The sequence below is a fragment of the Oryctolagus cuniculus genome, chromosome 1 (genome assembly GCF_964237555.1).
Source record: "Oryctolagus cuniculus chromosome 1, mOryCun1.1, whole genome shotgun sequence".
In the NCBI taxonomy this organism is placed as follows: domain Eukaryota; kingdom Metazoa; phylum Chordata; class Mammalia; order Lagomorpha; family Leporidae; genus Oryctolagus; species Oryctolagus cuniculus.
Genome location: NC_091432.1, coordinates 209,070,527 through 209,092,112, shown reverse-complemented (window position 1 = coordinate 209,092,112; position 21,586 = coordinate 209,070,527). Strand labels below are relative to the sequence as shown.

Sequence of the window (21,586 nt, the reverse complement as noted above, 5' to 3'; positions counted from 1 at the left end):
TAGAGTTAAAAAGGAGAGAACGATCCAACATGGGAAGCAGCATACACAGCAGACTCATAGAATGGCAGATGTCCTAACTAGCACTCTGGCCTCAGAATCAGTCCTTAAGGCATTCAGATCGGGCTAAAAAGCCCATGAGAGTATTTCAGACATGGAAAGCCAAGACACTCCAGCAAAAAAAAAAAAAAAAAAAAAAAAAAAAAAAAAAAAAAGCCCTAAATGAAAGATCTCTGTGAGATCTCAGTGGAAAGAACGGGCCATCAAAGAAGGAGGTACCTTTCTCTGAGGGGAGAGAACTTCCACTTTGACTATGACCTTGTCTAAATAAATCACAGCTGGGAACTCAAAAGGCTTCTGTAGCCTTGGCAACTCATGACAAGAGCCTTGGGTGATTAATGACACCACAAACAAGAGTGTCAATTGTTAAATCAACAACAGGAGTCACTGTGCACTTACTCCCCATGTAGGATCTCTGTCCTTAATGTGTTGTACAATGTGAATTAATGGTTTAACTAGTACTCAAACAGTACTTTATACTTTGTGTTTCTGTGTGGGTGCAAACAGTTGAAATCTTTACTTAGTATATACTAAATTGATCTTCTGTATATAAAAATAATTGAAAGTGAATCTTGATGTGAATGGGATGGAAGAGGGAGCGGGAGATGGGATGGTTGCGGATGGGAGGGAGGTTATGGGGCAAAAAAGCCACTGTAATCCAAAAGCTGTACTTTGAAAATTTATATTTATTAAATAAAAGTTTAAAAAAATAAAATTAAAGAAATTTTTAAAAACTCAAGAAAAGTTTTATAGTTTTCTTCTTTTCAATTGTACATTTTTCTTGGGGTTATTTCTAGTTTTATATTTGTTGTTATATTATGATGAGTGGGGTGTTTTTCCCATTGTATGCTTCTAACTAGTTATTACTGACATTTGGGAAAGCTATCAATTTCTGTATACTTACAACAAATAGACCTTAGAACAATTTTTATTGGATTTTCTTGGTTTTTTTTTTGCATTTTATCTTCTTCCAATCACTATACTTATTTGGTTTTATCGTTATTGTACTAGTCAGAATTTCTGGAACAACATTAATGGTGATGGATGACTTATACATTCCCGATATAAACAGAAAATTCTCTGGTGGATCATTGTCAAGTATGATATTGGCTTGTTGGTTTAAGACAGTACATCTTGTTAAAGATACAATTTGCTTTTCCTAGTTTTTAAATGACATCTTATAAGAAATATATGCTAAATTTTTTCAAATGTTTTTGAGCATGCTATTAAAAATAATTTTAAAGGGGTCAGCATTGTGGTGTATTGGGTTGAGCTGCCACATATGAAGCTGGCATCTCATATGCACACCAGTGATGGGATTCTGGCTCAAGTGCTGGCTGCTCCACTTTCGATCCAGCTCTGTGGTAAGGCATCTGTGAAAGCAGCAGAACATGGCCCAAGTACTTAAGGCCCCTGCACCCACATTGGAGACCCAGATGAAGCTCATGGCTCCTGGCTTCAGCCTGGCTCAGGCCCACCCATTGTGGTCATCTGGGGAGAGAACCAGCAGATGGAAGATATCTCTGTCTCTGTCTTTCCTCTACCTCTGCCTTTCAAGTGAATAAATCTTTTCAAAAATTAGGGTGTTTTTTTTTTTTTTCCTAACTGGATACCTATTTTAAACAAAAATTGTAGACTATCTGTAAGGAGGGAGATCTGAATTCAGTCCTGGGTTGTGGGTCAGATCTAAGGACTCCAATGTCAGCAGTACAGCCTGTTCTGCCGCAGTGTGCTTTCACCTGCACTGCTCCATACATGACTGACAAGTAGATGAATGATGTCAGTACAATGGAGAAATCATATTGGCTCATATGCACTTTTCCCCAGCATGGTATTGTTTCCAAGCAGAAGCAAGCTTTTCCTCATGATTATTAAAAGAAAGTCTTGGCAATATAAAGTGACCTTAAAGGGAAGGAAAAGTTCAAAATCTACAGAAGTGATTTACATTAGCATAAGTTGCAGCTGATTGAATGGCTTCAAAAACTAGTACCCTTTGTTTCTTGTAAGTTGTCTGGCAAAACTGCACATAGAGATGAGGAAGCTACAAAGATTTTTTCTTTGCATTAAAACAATGAATTAAGAAGCCTCTATCCTGGACCAGCTTTTTAATTTTCAACGAAATGGTCTCAATTAGAACCAAAATACCCTCTAAGACCTACTTTTCAAAGAAGAAACCATGAGGCCTAGAGCTTAAGGCTATGTAAGCCTTTCTGATTGATACTAGGATAAATGCCACTAATACTCCTTAAGAGTTTACTGTGCTAGTTTTTTATCTTCCTTTTAGTATTCAGAATGCTATCAAAACTACTTGATTGCAAAGTTCCTTACTTCTAAATGTTCTGTTCCCAACCTTATTTTTGCCACCAGTCCCACTGTTTTAAGCCCCAGGTTTTACAAACATTAGGTTGGCTATTTTATTTTTAAATTATTGTTCAGATTTTAGTTTTGTTCTGTTTTTGCTTGCTTGTTGTTCCCAGGTCCACTGATATGATGTAGCAGCACAAACATATATTCACTGGATCAAATGCCATCTGCTACCAGATATGATTAAAAAAAAAAAAATCCAGTTAGCAAAACAGACACGAGAACCCGTCATGAAGGAATTTAAGATACTTGATTTAAACACTGAAAAGTTTAAATCATTTATTATGGATGGAGAGGCTGAGTGGAGGGGATGCTATTAAAAACAATTTTAAAGGGGTCAGCATTGTGGTGTATTGGGTTGAGCTGCCACATATAAAGCTAGCATCCCGTATGCACACCAGCGATGGGATTCTGGCTCAAGTGCTGGCTGCTCCACTTTCGATCCAGCTCTGTGGTAAGGCACCTGGGAAAGCAGCGAGTTTTTGAAGTGTATTCTTGAGATAAGGCTGACCACACCCAGCCTCTGTCTTGCTCACAATGCACATTTATCACCAAACTTTTGATATTCCCTTGCACACCCTGCTCCATGAACAGCCTTCCTCATCTCAGTAAGCAGTGAGTTTCACTTTCTCAGGTGTTCAGACTGAAAACTTTATCACCAATATTTCACAGCATATATCTAATTATCAGGAAATGCTGGTGGTGCTATCTTCCAAATATGACGAGAATCTGACCATTTCTCATCACTTCTACACCGCTACCTCCCTGTTCAAGCCACCATTATTTTTTACCTAGATTATTTCATTAGCCTTCTATCTGCTTCTACCCTTGTCCCATCAATCCTAATTTCAAGAAAGTAAGAGACCTATCATGGGAAAGCCGAATCATATTGTTCACCTACTCAAAACCTCACAACGTCTTCCTGCCTAACACAGCAAAAGCTAACGTTTTCACATGGCTTACAACATCCTAGGTGACCTGGTACCAACTGCTTGGGATGAGTTCCCTTTCTCCCAATCTTTAACTACTTTGGCTTTCTTGTCCCTTCAGCCTCTCTGGCTTGCTTCCAACTCTCAACTTTGGCACTTACTATTATGTTTTTTTCCTACTATTCCTAGAATAGTTCTTGACACATAGAAATCAATAAGGGGCAGGCATCTGGCCCTATGATTAAGGTGCCAGTTAGAATGCCTGCATCCCCTACCTGAGCCTAAGTGCCTGAGTTCAGTCCCTGCTCTGGCTCCTGATTCCAGCTTCCTGCTAATGCAGATCTTGGGAGGCAACAGTGATGGCTCAAGTAGTTGAGTCCCTGCCACACTCCTGGCCACTGTGGGCATTTGGGGAGTCAATCAACAGACGGGAGCTCTGTCTGTGTCACTCTTTTTCTATCTCTCTCAAACAAACAAAAAAATAATACATGCTCAAGAACTACTTCCTGAATGAATGAAGCAGGTTCACTGCGCGCTGTGATGAGGGAAATAGCAGACTGAAACTGTGACTCTGGAGACCACCGCCTCCATCATTACAAATTCAAGAAATATTTGTACAAAGATGAAGCGGTACACAGAAGCTGACTTTTATTTCAATGCAGTCATATGACTGGGTTGTGAAAATGTGTGTGATATAACTGAGCTGCTTCCTCAGATCAAGGACATTTAGAATTAAAGGGCTTTGAGTAGCTCAAGTTGTCAGACTTCCACCCTCACCCCAGCCATTCACAAGATTATTGATCCATGATGTGACAAGACACGTGAACATACCAAAACTGAAACTGCAGGGGAAAGAAACAGAAGCACTGCTGACATAATCTACATGTAAGTGTTCTGACTCAACTGGACATGTGAATCACGCTGCTGGAGACAGCACCCCTTTTCCATAGCTGACCAACCCCCATCAGTAGAAGCACTGAATTAAAAAATTAGGAACTATGTTCTAGAAATCAACCTCAAAAGAAGTTCACAAATTCTTATAAGACAGAATCACACTTCCACTGCCTGTGATTGCCTCTGAGGTATATTCCTCAGGGACAGGCCTGAATCATCAAGGATTTATTCCATTGGAACATGAATAAAATGCAAGAGCTGAAAGTAAAATTTGACCAACAAAAAAATCAATATTCATGACATTCTGAAGATGAATTGATAAAGCTTAGAGCTATCCTAAACCTTCTGACATGTGCTCAACTTTGGAACGTGTTTATAATCCCTAATGCTGTAAACCATCCTTTTCATGAAAAGAGCTGAAATCCAAGCTGGAGCTGCCATCTGTGATGTAAATCTAGTCATGATGAATTGAGATATGCCTGAATAATGTACCTTATAGTTGTAGAGCATGGTTATTTCTTAAATGCTGCTCCCCTCTCACTAGATCAACACTGCTATACAGCTAGCCCCAAGCCTTCAACTTAGTACTTTTGGGGCAAATGAGTTTCTTAGCTTTCAAACTGACTTCTAATTAATTTTGAAGTCATATTACAGATCATTTTATATCATAAAGAATTTAAATTCCACATGAGCCTACATGTGGGTTCCAGTGGGTTAAGTCACCACCTGGATGTTTTCCTCCATGTAGGAGTGCCTGGTTTGAGTCCCTTGCTACTCTGCCCTTCCAATATGGCTTCCTGCTGTGTGTCCAGTGGGCAGCAAATGATAGTTCAAGTACTTGGGCCCTTACCATCCTTCTGAGAGAGACCCTTGTGGGGTTCTAGGCTTTTGACTTTGGTCTGGCTCAGCCAAATTACAACATGTTAGTTCTCTGTAAAACTAAAACAAAAATGAAACAATCAAATGTCTAACAGACATTTAGAATTAAAAGGCTTTGAGTAGCCCTTTAGCCCATTGTCTAAAAAAGAGACAATAAGGTACTTCGGAAATTTAATGGAAATAGAATTAAAAGTTTATTTTGGTGCCAAAAAAGCCCTTTGAAATGTATGTCTAATTTTTTCATGACACACACATTTCCATGAACCTTCTGAAGATGCCTCATGTTAAGGGTAAGATGACTCACTGAAGCCATAATTTCCAATCTACTTTTCAAGGCTCAGCTTACAATGTCTACCATATTTGATCCCAAAGACATTAAATCCTTCTATAAACTCAATACCCACCAATAAGCATCCTCCATGCTTTGTTCATGCTTTTCCCTAATTAATAAAAGTAACTATTTTAGCTAACATTTACTGAGTGCTTAATGTGTGCTAGGCATAATCCTAAAAGATTTAGATACAATTTTCTCTCTATAGTTTTCTCACCAACTCTTGAATATTTGCTGCTAAATGAGGAAAGATCAGCACTATTAGCCAATTCTCCCATGGCTATCTAGCTAGCAAATGGTGACATAAAGACTTGTCAGTCTGCTAGTTCCAAAGTCACAACTCTGAAATAATCTTCTCCTTTCCCAATTTCAATTTTTCTATCAAGACCCAGAATGTCGCAGTTAAAATACGATTTGTCTCAATTCATTCAGGAATTTAAACATCAATATCATAAGTTAATGGCACTAAGAAAGTAAAAACTTAATCCAGTCATGGGGTTTAGAAAGTGGCCCTGATGGGAACTCCTTTTGTGACTGAGGACATACCCTGGGAAGGTACCCTTACAAGAGGGTTGGCTGTCAAAGTCTGAGTAGGGCCAGGTACTCTCTCTGCTTCCTGACTCACCAGGCAATCCTTCCTCTGTATACACTGTGCCATCTCCATTAGAGACCCAACCAATGGGGCCACCTAATCTTAGATCTGAAAGTCTAAAACCGTGAGCTAAATAAACTTTTTTAAGATTTTTTTTTTTTTTGAAAAGCAAAGTTAGACAGAGAAAGGTCTTCCATTCACTGGTTCATTCCCCAGATGGTTGCAATGGCCAGAGCCGTGCCAGTCTGAAGCCAGGATTCAGGAGCTTCTTCTGGGTCTCCCACGCTGGGGCAGGGGCCCAAGTGATTGGGCCATCTTCTACTGCTTTCCCAGGCCATAACAGAGAGCTGGATCAGAAGAGGGGCAGCCAGGACATGAACTGGCACCCATATGGGTCACCAGTGCCACAGGAGGAGGCTTAGCCTACTGTGCTACAGCGCTGGGCCCAACTTTTTCTCTTTATAAAGTTAGATGCTACAACACTGGCTTTGTGGTGCATCAGGTAAAGCCGCCACCATCTGTGCCCTATATAGGCACTAGTTCATGTCCCAGCTGCTCCACTTCCAATCTAGCTTCTTGCTAACAGCCTGGGGAAAGCAGCAGAGGATGGCCCAAGTGTTTGGGCCATTGCTACCCACATGGAAGACCTGGATGAAGCTCCTGGTTCCTGGCTTTGACCTGGCCCAGCCATCTGGGGAGTGAATCACAGCAGATGTTAGGTGTGTGTGTGTCTCTTTCAAATAAATAAATATTTTTTCAAAAATTCCCTCTGATATTTCACTGTAGTAACAAAAAGCTGTCTAATACACAGAAGAAATTATAACTTCTAGTACCATCCCAAATTCCTCCCTTTGGAAATGACAGTCTCTTTCGTGGATCCATGACTATTGAATTCTCTGCTATAGATCTCATCACATCCTGCCTTGTATGTGGGTAACAATAGATATGTCTATATTTCCCATCAGATGCAAGTGCTTTGAGAGCAGGAACAGCCGAATTATTACAACCTGGACCCACAATGATGCCTTACATGGGGTGGTAGTACTAAATAAATGTCTCTCAAAGAAGAACATCATGTTCTCAGAAGCTCGGACATATCTTTAATTCTTTCAGCTGTTCACACACGCATAAAAACTGTTTGGATTAGAAATACAAAAATTTTGGCACGCACTAAGGCATAACATAAAGAGTACAGATTTGAAAGCTCAGCAAACCTGTTCACCAGCCTGGCTCTACTACAAAGAAGCTACTACATGACCTCAGGGAAATTCATTTAAATTAGGTGCACCTTAATTTTCTCAGTTGTGAGGCTAACCATAATGTACATAAATTATATAGTACGACAGACACTAAGTACTGGACACATGGCTAAATGTTACTGTCATTTAGTTCACCAATGTGTTATTAAATTCTGGGCATGAGAACTTATGCTCAGAATGGTAGGGCTTCATCTTATACTTTTAAAAAAATTTATTTATTTAAAAAGCAAAGACAGAGGGATCTTCCATCTGCTAGTTCATTCCACAAATGGCCACAACATCCAGGGTTGGTCCAGGTGGAACTCAGGAGCCCAGAGCTCCACCTGGGTCTACCACATGGGTGGTAGGTGCCCAGGCATTTGGGACATCCTCTGCTGTTTACCCAGGTATATTAGCAGGGAGCTGGATTGGAAGCACAGTAACCAGGACTCAAACTAGCACTCTGATATGGGATGCCAGTGTCCATAACTGGCAGCTTAACCCACTGAACCACAATGCCATTCCACTCATTTTATACTTTCAAAATTTCAATACTTCTACAGGTGGATAACACGAAAGACTTGGATAACAACATCTAGGATAATGTATGTTAAGTGCTAATGGTTCAGGGAAGGGAATGGTGGATGTGGACTAAAGAGGAAGGCTTCTTAAAGGAGGGAATATGAGCTGGGTCATCAGGAAAGGACTCGGATATGACAGAGAACAATTCCAAACAAGGAGAATGTCAAAATTAAAAGCAGTGAGATAGTGAAGATGCTCACTCAAAAAGACCAGTGTGCTTCTGGGACAATTCTTGCTCATTGATAAAGGCTAGATGAATAAAGTGAGGGCAGAATCTAGGAGAAACTTTGAATCTAATACAGGTACAAAAGATGTAGAATTAAAATAGAATAAAAGTGGAATTAAGGGAAACCTCCAGAAAAATAAGAATTAGTGGTTTATCTAGTGAGAGCCTGAATAAGAGTTTGCTATAATGAGCATATGCAAACTTTACTGATGAATATAGCCTTTGTTGTCTTTTCATTAGCTTTAGTAACTATTTTTTATCTCTAGCATCAATATCAGTACTCTACCCTATCTTTAAGCACCATAAAACATATTTGCATGCACAAATAATAGCTTAGAGAACATGCGACAGCATGGGTGTGGATCAAAGGCAAGAGAAGACAACAGGGCTGAGGGTTCCTTCCAACTTAAAAATGCTGTCTGATTTCCAAAGAACATCAGATCCAGGAAAACTATTTATCATTAATTACTAAGAACAAAACAAGACACATATACCATTGAGGAAAAAAACAGAAACAGTCATTTGAGACCAGTGAGCAACCTGGCTCACGAACTATGGGATGCACATACAATGGTTTGAAGTATCACTGCTCTGTGACTGCAGTAAACAAAATCAGATCATATCCTCAGAACCTAACATCTGCTAGCAATGGACTCATCTCTTCGAGATCCCCACCGCTTGAATGAAATTCACTCAGTTGCAATTTTACACAAATCATCCACCATGAAATGGTATGATTCCAAAAACTTCAGTATGCATAAGGATTTTTTCAAATCAGTGGGCATCTGTTCAATCAGAACTGGAAAAACAAAACAGGAAAAAAACATAGAGTACAAGCACCAATAAAAGCTAAATATAGTCCATAGCTACATTAACTCCACTGACAGTAACAAACACCCACTTCCCCTCTAATTCATCAACACTGTATATTCTGGAAATAAATTTTAGTAGCTTCTATCCAAGCCAAAATTAAACCTTACCCTAATCAAAATTATCGATTAACAGCAACAGCTGATGCCAAATGAAAATTACAATGTCATTGTTGAATACACAGGAAAGAAAACTAAACATGTCAGATGAAAATATTTTAACATTATATTTAATATGGTATAAAATAATATTGATTTTTCTTTTTATTACATTTCATACATGTGTCACAAGAAAGGCTAGCAGTTTTGCATTCACTTGAATCCCTCAGCAGGTGAAGAAGGTGAAGAAGCCCTCCTTTACGTATGTACTAGCCAATGCTGCACAAATGGCATTTTTTTTTCAACTGGCCAATAGGTCATTCATCGACTTTAAGTAGAACTGGAGATACCAAAAAAATAGATGAAAGAAAATAATATAAGGTCCTCATTCTAAGCCCAGCTCATTTGCTTAGTAACTAAATAACCTTAGATCGTCACCTTTGTTAGTTTTCTTGTCTATAAACTGGAAATAAAGCTACTCCATAAGGTTGTTCTTAATGGTGACTAGATATTCTTCACTGAGGACACAGGCAGTTCTCATATTGGAAGGAAGGTTTGAACATGTCCTTGCAAAGCCCTACACAGAGATTATAAAACTATTAATTGTCCTATTAAAGAATAGACTCAACGATAATAAAAAGGAAGTTAAATACAAGGCTACTTCAAAATGGGAAAATAGAGTTAAAAGATTCCATTTTATTTTAATGCAAAAAATTGAAATCCATGAAGTTTTTTTCATAAGACACATTTGTCATGAATGCTTGAAGGCCCCTCACATGCCCCAGACCTCTCCTTGATTCCAGCAGCGTGTGTGTTGTGGTGTTCATGTGTTATAAATGGGAAAAGTGTTGTGGGAAATACACAGGAGACAAAAAATGAATATCCAAAGAAATATATAATGTATATAACAAAAAATACACATTTCCTTCTTTAATTAATCCAATAGGGAAAGTGTACCCATATAGATTCTTAGGAAAATTAAACCATCTTATCAGAATTCAACTCAACACTGAACACCTACTATTTTTTTTTTAAAGATTTGTTTATTTCGTGGAAAGGTAGAGTTAGAGAGAGAGAGAGAGGGAGGTCTTCCATCTGCTGGTTCACTCCCCAAGTGGCTGCAATGGCCAGAGCTGGGCCTGGCCAAAGACAGAAGCCAGGAGCTTTAAGTGAGTCTCCCTCATGGGTGGAGGGACTCGGGGACTTAAGCCATCTTCTGCCACATTTCCCAGGCAGATTAGCAGGGAGCTGGATCAGAAGCAGAGCACCTAGTCCTTCAACTGACACCCATATGGGATTCTGGTATCACAGGCGACAGCTTATCCTGTTATGCCCCCAACACCTATTATTTACAAGCTACTCTATTAGAGGCTGCTGAAGATGAGGAGAAAATTAAAATAGCCCAATCCTTCACTTTCAACTGATACATACAACAGGACAAAATTCATTCCTATGCTAGAAATTTTAAAATATTACTATGGGGCCTGCAGCACCAGCATCCCATACAGGCACCAGTTTGAGTCCTGGCTGCTCCATTTCTGATCCAGAACCTTACTAATGTGCCTGGGAAAGCAGCAAAGGATGGCCCAAGACCTTGAGTCCCTGCACCCACATGGGAGTCCTGGATGAAGCTCCTGGCTCCTGCTTTTGGCATGCCCAGCCCTGGCCATTGCAGCCATTTGGAGCATGAACCAATAAATCGAAGATCTCTCTCTCTCTCTCTCTCTCTCTCTCTGCCTCTGCCTCTGCCTCTCCTTCTCTGTCACTCTTTCAAATAAATAAATAAATCTTTTCAAAAATGGGGCCAGCTGAGGAGTAGTAGGCTAGGACTTTGCCTGCAGTGCTGGCATCCCAGATGGGCATTGGTTTGTGTCCTGGATGTTCCTCTTCTGATCAGCTACCTGCTGATGGCCTGGGAAGGCAGTGGAGGATGGCCCAAGTGCTTGGGCCCCTGTACTTGCATGAGAGACCAGACGGAAGCTCCTGGCTCCTGGCTTCGCATTAGCCCAGCTCTGGCCATTCTGGCCATTTGGGAAGTGAACCAGGGGATGGAGGACCTTTCTCTTTGTCTCTCCCTCTCTCTGTATGTGGCTCTGCCTCTCAAATAAATGGATAAAATCATACACATACACACAGACACACACATTCTATAATCCTGAGCTTAGCATTTAAGGCCACAACCCACCTTTCTTGTCAGATCTCATACTACAGATGAACACACACTCCAGTCACCCCTAACCTCTTTTGCCAAACACATAATGCATTTCTCGCTTCTATGCTTTTGATCATACCATTCCTGCAGGCTACAGTTCCTTTACCTGTGTCCCACCGAAGTTGTTTTTCATACTTCAAGACCAAATTCCATTCCTTTTCCTTCATTAAACCTTTCTCATGCCCAGTTGGCATTAAAGATGGTGATTAAAGACAACAACATACAAAGGAACAGAGTGGAATAGGAAGGCAATGAAAATCTTTACTCTAAGAGCTGTAAGATAAATATGAGACTAAGGATTTGTCAGAATATACTAGAAAATCACCATCCCATGCTGCAAAGAAAATTAACAGGCCTATAAAGATCTGACAGGAGGAATCTGAGAGGTTAGAGAAAGCCTGTCGAGATTATGGGATAACAAGGAAACCAGCAGCAGAAATTTGAGAAATATGTCTAGGAATTATAAAACCGAAGGACTTAGAGCCACAGTTGGTCTTTTTATCTGTTACTCCAACAGGAATAAAAAAACACGTGAAAAGTTAACCACTGGTTACACAGATGGCATCAAAGAATAGAATTTATTTGTACAGTTTTAAGGCGCTACAGAGATTAAAGCACTTAACTGTAGCAAAGGGAACCTAATTAACTCTGGAAGAATCCTTTGCCCAGGAACTGGCCTGTCTCATCCAAACAAATAGCTTTGATCTAAAAATGGGGGGTGGGGTAGGGTGGAGTGAGGGGTAGAAAGAAGCCACATAAACTGAAATATATTATTCATCATTCATTCAACCAACAATGACTGACCATCTTCTAGGTACCAGGTACTGTTCTAACACTGGGGATAGTCAACAGAACAGACAAAATCCTTGTGCTTATGAGTTCATGGAGTGAAACAGCCAATAAAAAAATGTTTAAATAATTTTAGGAGATGATCAGCTTAAAGAAAAATACATACAAGTACAGAAGAGAAAAGGCAGGTGGGAAAGAATGGCTACTGCAGAACTGAGGAGGCAAGCATGACAGATCTGAAGGTAGAATCAGACCAACAGGAAAGCCCTGAAACAGGAAGTCTCTAGACAGGTTTTGAAAACAGTGAACTCAGCCAGAACATAATAAATGTAGGGTGCAGGTAAGGAGGCAGGCAGGGCCAGAATGAGATAGAGAGGAAGTATAGATGTTATATTCAAGTGTGATGGAAACCACTGGAGGGAGAAGGACACAGGGTTTGAGTTTACTGTGTGATCACTCAAGCTGCCAGGTGAAGAAGGGACATCGGTGCACAAGGCAGTGCTGACCTGTGCCATAGTACAGCGGGGCGGTGGCAGCAAAGTTGGCACGTCAGATACATTATGCAAAGAAAGACCAGAGACAGTCTTAGGAAAAAACTTCTGAAAAAAGTGACATCATGTATGTGAACTCCAATATCAATATAGCATGTGCTTGACCAGTGGTCATGTACCATTAACATTCATCAATCCTCTCCCTCCCACTGGGTGGTGGGTGCCAGGAGACAGTAACTATCTGTTTTGTTGCTACATCTAAAATGCACAGCATAATATCTGGAACACTAGCAGACACTTAGAAAAAATTTTTTTCAATCTACAGTGACACTTTAACACAAATAAGCAAGTACAACCTTATAGGTATCAGCAAAAGTTAGCAAGATGAGATTCAAAGAATGGCCTTTATGCACTGAGCTCTAGTAGGTGAACACGTGAGGGAATATAGAAAGAACCCTAAGCTGTTTCAAATAAACAAGCTTACTGAAACTTCACCAAGTGTCTTCTACCCTGTATCAGTGGAGTATAGTAAGAGCACAGAGAGATAAGAACTCAGTCCTGTCTCCCAGGAAAGAGTTCACACCCTGGCAGTGTGTAAATGAGACTGCTGAGCTGTTGTCAGCATCATTCCAGCGATGGAAGAAAACCAGAGCAATGCAATAAAGTAAGAAACATTCAACAGCCCTATTTATCAAAGAGAAGAAAGTGAATGCCACGGAACTTTGCAACTGAATGTAATTTCAATCCTGGGTAAAAATCTTTGAAAGAATGGTGGAGGGAGGGTTTGAGCTCTTAGAAGAGTGCTACTGACATGTCCCTTTTTTAAAATGGAGCAGAATGGAGATTGGGAAACCTATAATATACATACAAACTAAAATCTGTTGATCTCACCTAATAGCTTTGGGAATAAGATAGGAGAAAATAAACTAAAATAAAGGTCAAGTATATTGGAATTACTAGAATGGTCTTCAGAAAAGAGATGACTAACTAAAGTGAATGGCACCAAAGGAGAGATCTTGAAAAAAAATTTTTTTTAAAGATTTTAATAATAAATAATATAAAATAATAATACTAAAGGCAAATAGTAACTGATACTGGGGGACAGGGGTGCTGCCCAAAATATGCTAGCCAGACTACTCTACACTGAATACCACAATCAATAAGCCTTCACCCAAATAAATATGAAGACAAGAATGGTTCGCTGACCAAATTATCAGATAATAAAAAGAACTTAAGAAAGGAATAGCAAATATACTGGATAATAAAATCAAAATTCCAAAAGCTCATGACAATCTACGATGTTGAATACAGGAAAAAAAAACAGCTTTAAATTATCTGGGGAAAGGTCAAGTTCTATACATATGTTTTTAAAATCCTACATTACAAGAAACACCAACACAGGAAAAAAAGTGGACTTAGGGCTTTTGAGGGACTGCAAGGTAATCTAAGTGGAGTTGTCGAAACACTATTTCAACCTTAAGCAACATCAAGAATCCAAAAGAAAGGATTGTCTGCCTGTACTTTAGTGAGTTACTTTCTGTGCACCAACTACACTTAAAGAAGACAAAGTAGCATTCATGCTGCTGAGAGATTTGTACAGACAGTACTTAGAGTAAATGCTGACTAACTCAACAGAGCACTGAATGCTACCCCCTTCCATAAATCCACTAAAATGATAGAAAAGGAATTTAAAATTGACCTAGGAGACTCCAAAAAGTGAACCTTGAATCAACAGTCAGAAAAGATGAGGAGCAAACCAATTTATGTCATGAAACAATCCTCCAGATTCAAAAGTGGTATATCTCTGGAACTGCAGACAATAATATGCTAAGAACACAAGGACTCGTTGAAATGCTCCCAAGAGCAAGTAGACCCTCTGTGCACCTGGGCACACGGGAGTACCACACAGCCAGCTGGAGGATTAAATAAAAGTTTGCATATTGAACACTGAGACCAATCTGCACCTTAAACTCTTTTCCCCAAGTGGGTCCTAGAACTCTGGTAGCCAGACTAAAACCCTCTAGGAAATGAGAAAAGACTTCTTGGGGATATCTGGCCAACCCAGGAGAAAAGACAAAATGATACTGACACTTGAGGTTTCCCAAGGAAACAGGCCAGCCTAACCACCCTTTGGGTCAAAATCTCACTCCCAAATAGCACAGTGTTCTCAAATAACCTTCTGGAACCTTGTTCCTAAATAATGAGCACACAGTTAAGGATCATGAGATAAACAGAAAATAACTTGGAAGAAAAAGATGACCCAAATGCAGAGTAGTAAACTTAAAACAAACACACATCTATACAGAGAAATAAGAAGATACAACATAAAAACAAAAACAATAAAAAAAAAACTGCAGAGAACAAAAAGTACTCTAGAAAACCAAGACATCACAGCAGCAATAAAAATACAATAGAAATGCTGAGAGATGCATTAAGGAAATCTATTGTGATATGGAATAAAGACAAGTAGTTCAAAAATGAAAGATGAGAAAATTAAAGAACAAGGGGGAATAGATGGGAACAAATTAAAGAAAGAATTCAGGGAAAAATTTTCCCAACTGCAAGGCACATATTTCTAGACTGAAAAAGCCCACAGGGTCCAGCATAGCACATCACTGAAGGGGTCAGAACACGGTTCCAAGAAAATTCTGAAAGATCTTAGAGGGAATAAAATAAGTTTAATACAAAGAATCAGAATGGAAGACTTCAACAGTCACCTTAGAAGCTAGAAGACAACAGAGTAACTTAAAATTCTAAAGGAATCTCCACACAAATATTAATCATGGAAGAAATAAGATTAAAGACATGCAAAGTCTCATGGAATTCATCTCCGTTATCCTTTCTCAGGAAGTTACTACAAGAGGTGCTCTACAATAAAGAGAGTAAACCAAGACATCATGGCAAAAATGCTCATGAAAGAAATCAAAAAAGGCCTAAGTCAACAGACAGATAGATTGTAAAATATAAGGAAAGGTAAAGGAACTAAGATAGCCAAAACAACCTTGAAAAAAAGACAACAGTTAAAGGGCTCACATTACCTGGTTTCAATACCATACAGCAGGGCTGGGGAATGTTCAGCCCGTGGGCCATATAAGGCCCACAAAATCATTTGGTCTGGCCCTGCCAAGGCAACAGCAGGCAGAACTTGAAATTCAATAAATCTATAGCAGCTAATTTTCAAGTTAATAACTTTATATGGCCGGCAAATGATGTTGTAAATATCCAAATGGCCCTTGGCAGAAAAAAGGGTCCCCACCCATGCTGTAAGGCTTTAATAATCAAGACCACTTGATATTTGTGTTAGGAAAAACAAAGAGATCAATGAAACAGAATAGAAAGTTCAGAAACAGACCCACTCATAAATGCTGATAACTGAAAAAGGAACAAGCAATTCAATGGAAAAAGTAGTCTCTTGTAACAAACTGTATTGAATAGGCTATCGCATGCAAGAACCCCCCCCATACCCCAAAAACACCTTTCAATCTTTACCTTAAAACCCATAAAAAAAATTCAAAATGGATTGCAGAATTAAGTATTAAATGTAAAACGGTAAAATATTCAAAGAGAACATGAGAGAACCTTTTATACCAGGAAAACAGTTCTTAGCTATGACTACAAAAGTAAACTGAAAATGAAAAAAACTGATAATAAAGTAAACTTCATCCAAATTAAAAATGCTTGCTCTTTGAAAGCCACTATTAAAGATAAACACATTTGAGAAAAAAATACTTGCAAGGCACCCAAGTGACAAAAGACTTGTATCCAGAACACATAAGAAATTAAACACATAAGAAATTAAACGATCCTATTAAAAATGAGTAAATGATTGGAAAGATATTTCAGGGTCAGGCATTTACCCTAGCAGTTAAGACACCTTCATCGCACATCAGAGTCTCCCCTCCCCTCAATAGGCGGCAGGAACCAAACTATTTGAGCCATCACCTCCTGCCTCCAGCGTGCGAATCAGCAGGAAGCTGGAATCACTTCCCAGTTTTGGCCCTGGGTTTGCCTTGGCTTAGCCCTGGTTTTGCACATAGAATCTCTCTCTCTCTCTCTCTTTGTGTGTGTGTCTATCTCGAAAATAATTTTTTTTCTTTTCCGATTGATTTATTTATTTGAAAGGCGGAGTTACACAGAGAGGAAGAGACAGAAAGACAGAGAGGGGCCAGCACTGTGGCGTGGCAGGTAAAGCTGCTGCCTGCAGTTCCGGCATCCTATATGGGCTGCCCCACTTCTGATCCAGCTCTTTGCTATGGCCTGGGAGAGCAGCAGAAGATGGCACAAGCCCTTGGGCCACTGCACGCTCGTGGGAGACCCAAAAGAAGCTCCTGGCTCCAGATCGGCAGAGCTCCAGCTGTTGCGGCTATCTGGGAAATAGAACCAATGGATGAAAGATCTCTCTCTCTCTCTACCCCTGCCTCTCAAATAAATAAATAAATCTTTTAAAAAAAGAAAGAAGAAGAAAAAAGGAGGAGGAGGAGGAAGGGAGGGAGGGAAGGAGAGAGGGAGGAAGAAAAGACATAGAGAGATCTTTCACTCACTGGTTCACTCCCCAAATGGAGGCAAATGCAGGGGCTAGGTCAGGATGAAGCTAAGAGCCAGGAACTCCATCCTAGTCTCATGCATAGGCGGCAGGGGCTCAAGTACTTGGGCCATCTTTTGCTACTTTCTCAGGTGCACTAGCAGGGACCCAATTCCAAAGAGCAGCAGCTAGGACTTAAAAAATATATAGGATCCATGGGGCCAGCACCATGGCTCACTTAGCTAATCCTCCACCTGTGGCCGGCGCCGCGGCTCACTAGGCTAATCCTCCGCCTAGCGGCGCCGGCACACCGGGTTCTAGTCCCGGTTGGGGCGCCGGATTCTGTCCCGGTTGCCCCTCTTCCAGGCCAGCCCTCTGCTGTGGCCAGGGAGTGCAGTGGAGGATGGCCCAGGTGCTTGGGCCCTGCACCCCATGGGAGACCAGGAAAAGCACCTGGCTCCTGGCTCCTGCCATCGGATCAGCGCGGTGCGCCGGCCGCAGCGCGCCGGCCGCGGCGGCCATTGGAGGGTGAACCAACGGCAAAGGAAGACCTTTCTCTCTGTCTCTCTCTCTCACTGTCCACTCTGCCTGTCAAAAAAATAAAAATAAAAAAAAAAAAAAATCCTCCACCTGTGGCACCAGCATCCCATATGGGCACCGAGTTCTAGTCCTGGTTGCTCCTCTTCCAGTCTAGCTCTCTGCTGTGGCCCGGGAAGACAATGGAGGATGGCCCAAGTGCTTGGGCCCTGCACCTGCATGGGAGACCAGAAGGAAGCACCTGGCTCCTGGCTTCAGATCTGCGCAGCACCGGTGGTGGCCATTTGGGGGGTGAGCCACCGGAAGGAAGACCTTTCTCTCTGTCTCTCTCTCTCACACTAACTCTATCTGTCAAATTAAAAAAAAAATAGGATCCAAATAATTAGAAATCAAAAAAATTAACCATGTGAGAGAACTGGATGGAGTTCTAGGCTCCTGGCTTCAGCCTGGACCAGCCCCTGCCATTGCGGCTGTTTGGGGTGGTCAAGCAGCGGGGGGAAGATATCTGTCTCTCCCTCCCTCCTTACCCCATAACTCTGCCTCTCAGAGAAATAAAAAATAAATCTTAAATAAAAAGAATATCTGAGGTGAGCTTACTCAAAGAACAATCATACAACTAGATGAGAGTTCAGAAGTCATATGTTTATAATCATGTAGCAAGCTAGGTAAACAGCAGAACAAGACAACTATTATCTCCAGGGGCAACAAATGATGAAATACTACATGCCTCAGCTGTGAAGAGTATTTACTTAGTCATATAAAGACCGAACAGGGATCTAAATAAAATTACATTCTATCTGCAGCAGAAGGATTTGGGTGACCTATCTAAGGCATGTGCTTGGAGGTAAGGGCAAAGGATGGTGCTGGAAGACAGCTGGGACCAAAATCAGTGTCAAAAATGAAAGAATGAGGAAGTAGGAATATAAGCATATTAGAGATGCAAGAAGTTAAGCAAAAAAGTAACTCAAATATCTGAAAGTGATAGCCTCAGGGCAGCAGAAAATGGGGTAGGGGAAGTGCTTTTGTTTTAAATAACAGGTCTGCTAGAAATGCTTAACTCTTTAAAATACATGCATGTATAGCTTTGATAAACAAATTTAAAAATCAAAAGAGGGAAAAAAAGGGGAGCCTAGAACAGCAAAGGATCTGGAAGCTTGATACTAATGAGTGGTTATGTAAATTAAGGGTGTTTATGTCATAACACACATGAACACAACTTAGCACACACTAAAGACTAATTTCAGTTTTTTATTCTTTCTGGCAAATGGGTATAGAATCAGGACCAAGAAAATACAGGGTCATGGAGAATGCACATTCTCTTTTAATTCCATTTTTTCATAATTTTTTTTTCCATCTTTTATTTCAAAGACAGAAAGACTGATAAGAGATGCCTGCATCAGCCAGGTCCAGGCCAGACAGAAGCCAGGAGCCCAGAACTCAATCCAGGTCTCCTACATGAGTCACAGGGACCCAAGTACTTGGGCCATCACCTGCTGCCTCCCAGGCTGCGTATTAGCAGAAAGCTGGGAAAAGAAACAGAGGCAGGACCTGATCAAATGCCTTCCCTTTCCATAAATTTTTTTAAAGTTTTTTTGTCAAGTTATGTACACACAGAGCTCAGCTGTGAAAAAGGAAATTTCTAACAACTGCCTGAAAGCAGAATGAACTGACTTAGGAAGCAGTCAGTTATGTTGCTGAGATGTTTAAGCAGAGCCTGAACAACTTAGTGGGTGACACCACCACCTTCCTTAAGTCCCTTCCGGTTGTGCAAGTCATGTAATCTTTTCCTTTGAAATTAATGCCATTCCCAAATAGAACTTGAAACACTTGTAGGTGAAGCTCAGCACTCAGTACAACTGTACTACTGCTTCCTTTAACCCCACCTCCAACTCTTTTCAGTTTCTGATGTTTCATTTTAGTCTTAAATGTTTTTACATTTGACTACAAATCACCAAAATATTTTTGGAAGCAGATGAGATAAATACAAGTGTAGCAGAGAAAATGGATGTCTGAGTGGGAGAAAGCTGAAAGACAAATAAGAAAGTGGCCTGACCCAGCTCTCTGCTATGGCCCGGGAGTGCAGTGGAGGATGGCCCAAGTGCTTGGGCCCTGCACCCCATGGGAGACCAGGAGAAGCACCTGGCTCCTGCCTTCGGATCAGCGTGGTGTGCCAGCCGCAGCGCACTGCCCGTGGCGGCCATTGGAGGGTGAACCAATGGCAAAGGAAGACCTTTTTCTCTGTCTCTCTCTCTCTCTCACTGTCCACTCTGTTAAAAAAAAAAAAAGAAAGAAAGAAAGAAAGAAAGAAAGAAAGAAAGAAAGAAAGAAAGAAAGAAAGAAAGAAAGAAAGAAAGAAAGAAAGAAAGAAAAGAAAAGAAAAGAAAAGAAAAGAAAAGAAAAGAAAAGAAAAGAAAAGAAAAGAAAAGAAAAGAAAAGAAAAGAAAAGAAAAGAAAAGAAAAGAAAAAAGAAAAAGAAGAAAGTGGCCTGACATAGCAGTAGGAAACAAACTGAAGAAGTGAGTGTCCCTGGATCCACCCTGGACCCCGTGGTTTGGTGACCATGCAACCTTAAGCTGGTCACCATATCCAGTTAGGTCTGAGACATTGAGATCATGACAAGAGCACTTGGGTTTCCTAGAAGGGTGACAAAGCAGCAATCTAAAACACTTAAGAGCATTTAAATAGCTACCAAAGATTAGTCAATAACAAAAGAATATAAGGGTACTTCAATAAGTTTATAGAAAATTGGAATTAAAAGTTTATTTTGGAGGTGGGCATTTGGTAGAGTGGTTAAGTAGCTGCTTAGAATGCCTGGATCCCACAATAGGGTGCCTGGTTCAAGTCCTGGCTACACTGCTACAGAACCTGCTAATGTCCACCATGGGAAACAGCAGATGATATTCAAGTACTTGTGTTCCTGGCATCCATGGTCTAGGCTCCTGTCTTCTGACCTGGCACTGCTGGCATTTGGGAAATGAATCAGTGAATGGAAGATCGCTTGGTGTCTCTGTCTCTCTGCCTTTCAAATGAAAACTGAAAATAAAATTTTTTAAAAATTTTAAGTTTTTATTTTGATGCAAAAATTTTTTTAAATTCATGCAGTTTTTTCATAATAAATTTTCCATGAAGTTCTTAAAGATCCTTCATACTTTTGATGTGCTCTAAATAAAGTTTCTACAACTTTGCTCTATCAAAGAACAAAATTCACATCAGTTTAGTCATTTCAACATGAAAACTAAAATGTTAAAAAGTACTGTGGTATGGGGCTGGCACTGTGGCATAGCAGGTAAAGCTGCCTGCTGCTTGTACTGCCAGCATCCCATATGGATGCTGGTTGGAGACCCGGCTGCTCCACTTCTGATCCAGTTCTCTGCCTTGGCCTGGGAAAGCAATACAAGATGGCCCAAGTGCTTGGGCCCCTGCACTCACGTGGGAGACCCGGAATAAGCTCCTGGCTCTTGGCTTCGGATTGGCCTACATCCAGCTGTTTCAACCATTTGGGAAGTGAGTGAACCAGTGGATGGAAGATCGATCTCTCTCTCTCTCTCTCTGCCTCTCTGTAACTCTGCCTTTCAAATAAATAAATAATTTTTTAAAAAATTTATAAAGTACTGTGGTACTTTCTTTTCTATGGGAGTGCCTTAAGAGTCAGTGTCAGTTTGACGTGTCTTCAGTTCTCTAAAGCTTTATTTTCTACTTAAGGACATTATTTTTACCTTTCACTCTGTATAATAAAATACTGCCATGCTTACAGATTTGAGTACAATAAATTCACCTTAAAGCTTACTGAACTCTATCCTTACCAGTTAAGCAAAGATACAAATCACACTTAGAAATAATGTCTATGCTCCTTTAGGGCACTTTTGTATTTCTAGCTCTTAGTTTTTGAAAATCCACCAAGAAATTATCAGTGCTCTACACGTGTGAGCCAGAAAAATCAGAATCTGCTGTGCTCTGGCATCCTGACAAAGCCAC

At 40.4% G+C, this 21,586-nt stretch overlaps 1 protein-coding gene across 3 annotated transcripts in view; it reads right to left on the bottom strand.

The window, feature by feature from the left end:
* The window catches only part of SLC44A1 (solute carrier family 44 member 1), a 226,879-nt gene that overhangs the window by 191,021 nt on the left and 14,272 nt on the right, over positions 1 to 21,586 (bottom strand). The window lies entirely within an intron of this gene.